This window comes from Cygnus atratus, chromosome 8, assembly GCF_013377495.2.
Source record: "Cygnus atratus isolate AKBS03 ecotype Queensland, Australia chromosome 8, CAtr_DNAZoo_HiC_assembly, whole genome shotgun sequence".
Classification (NCBI taxonomy): domain Eukaryota; kingdom Metazoa; phylum Chordata; class Aves; order Anseriformes; family Anatidae; genus Cygnus; species Cygnus atratus.
This window is the reverse complement of record NC_066369.1, coordinates 11613056-11615619: the sequence shown is the minus strand read 5'-3', so window position 1 is coordinate 11615619 and position 2564 is coordinate 11613056.

The window sequence follows — 2564 nt, the reverse complement described above, 5'->3', positions numbered from 1 at the left end:
GAGCACCAAGTTTTGTGCAGAGAATAATGGCTCGTTCTCATGCGTTACACATCTGTGACTTAAAGTCATGACCCTTTTGTGATCTTAGTGTGAATCTGGTATAGTTCAAAGAGCTTGTACATCACAAATAAGGACAATGTGTTAATTTGGACACCCTGTTGTGCATAGCAAGCAGTTTGTGCTTTACTGGCTTTTGGGGAGCACTGGAAGCTCTCCTCAAATCAGCATCCGCTCCTTCCCTCTGGAAGGTCCAGGAGAGAGGCCAGCCCCACCTGGCCTGTCTGCTCCTTTGATGCCAGCAAACCTGCTTTACTTCTGCCCTGCAAGTGCTGTGTGGATTAGCTGAAGGTTAAAGCTCTGGTGTGTGCTACACTAATCTCTCTTCTTTTTAAATCTGCAGTGGTCAATGTGAGGGCAGGGTGAGCAGGCCACATGCAGCTGGGAAGAAAAGCACAAATCCAGAGTTTGCTGCAGAGACCTGGTTATCAAGGAGACTCCTGGATGCATTACATGTCTAAAGCCCAGGTCCCACCCATCTGACCCTAGCACTGAGGATCCGACCTTTTTTGACTTTATGCTGAGGGCCACCTTTACCACTTTTTAGTCCCTGTGAAGGCTTTGTTGTGGCTTCTTTCCACTGAACCTCGTAGCCTTTCTTTTTGCCTGAAGAGAGCACCCCAAGGAGGGCATGGGGACAGTGGCCCACAGGTTGCCATAACACCATACTAACGTGATGGGATCCAGCCCATGGAGAGATGGGGAAGACCCTGTGCGTGTAAGTGCCCCTGAACCCGCCTGTCCTGTGCTCCCCCAGGCTCTGCTTGCCTTTGCTGCTCACAAGTGTTAAGGTGTCCCTGCTATCTCAGGTTCTTCTACCACTCCCAATTCACAGAATCCAAAAATTCCTCTTCAGATGTTGATACCTGTTCTTCTCACCATTGTCTTGTATGAGAGAAGTAGAGGGGGGTAGCACCTATTTAATTTGAGAGTTTCTATGTGAAGGCTTGTGCTTGGTACTTGACTTTAGTGTCACCCCGTCTGAAATTGTTTCTGTGACTTCAGCTTATTTTTTCCATTGGCTCGTGGTTTTATTTTATATAGATATCTTCTGCAAAGCAACACTCAACGCACTTTGCTGGGTCTAAGTGGTGTTCTCTACTCAGGAATTTCATTTGTACTTTATAAACCTGATTTCAGTCTGTTGCCAGGATCACACACCTCTTTGAACAGGAAGATCTGTGCAGCATCTGGTGACAGTGTGTATGTTGATTTAAAGCTTTCTCTTCCGAGCGTGCAGAGATTTTCCTGGATCAGATGGAATTATTTAACAGCCTCTCTGGCATCCTTCCCACACCAGCCCCAGCTTTGGAGGCCGTCCTTGACCTGCTCTTCCCCAGTCGGGCCTCGTTCCCCAGCCCCATATGGTCCTTGCTGCCGTGACCCATTCAGATTTTGTTGGTAGCCCTGGTTCTGTCAGCTCTTGGTCTTCCTGGAGTCTGCTGCCTCCGTAGCAAAGGGTAACGGAGCTCTTCTGCCTCCAGCTTCACAAGACGGCGGCCTGTCACAATGCTGTCCCCTCCTGGTCCCCCATCAGCCGCCATCCCCAGCTCCTTGGCTTATCCCGAACCCAACCACTTGGCCACTTCGGACTTTAATGTTTCTATAGCTGTAGCCAAGCGCTCAGCGCTGAAATATTGATGTGCTAATTAATAATGAAAGCCGTAATTGTAGTGGGGCTTAAAATTTTAATTTGCTGAGGAGTTAGCAGGGCTGCAGCCTGTAACAATAGAACTGCTCCTGTGTGTACGTGTATACGTGCACCTTTCCTTTGAGAATAGTGCCCCGTGTGGGGTGTCTGTGGAGATGGGTGCTGGGGGGGGTGCTCGGAAGCTTAGGGCAGGAACCCATAAATTGGCTCCGTGGTTTTTCAAAGGTGTTTGAAAAAGTTGTTGGTTTTTTTGTTTTTTAGTTTTGTATTTTAAAAAACAAACAAACAAAAAAAAAAAAGGTTTTAATTCCTTGGCTTAAACATGGAGGTGGGGAGGGGGAGTTCTGTGAAGAAATACATTTATTTTCCACCTCAGGCAGTTGGGCTCCGTGTGTGTGCGTGTGTGTGTCAGCGCCTTATGTTCGCAGGGGGCTGTGTGTTACAGGCTGAGGTGAGGTAGTGCCGTAGGTGAACTTTAAGAGAGGGATATTTTAGGACTACACCACTGTTATATAACATAACGTAACGCTCTATAACCCTGTTCCGTGCTGCGGGGTGTCCGTCACACGCCCTCACCCCTGCCCCTATAGGGCATCCTGGGGGGCTCAGGGGGCTCCGGATACGACAGGGTTAATCCCCTTTCCCCTTCCTCACCACCCCTCCCCTCGGCCGGCCGCAGGTGGGCGCTCCCTCGGCCGCTGCCATTGGCGGAGGGCGGAGCGGGCCGCCCGCCGCCGGCCTATGAGCGGGCGCGCAGCGTCTCCTCGGCCAAGCGACGGCGGGCGGCCGATTGGGCAGCGAGCCGCGCGGGGGAGGCGGGGCCGCCGCCCATTGGCGGCGGGGCGGAGCCGGGCCG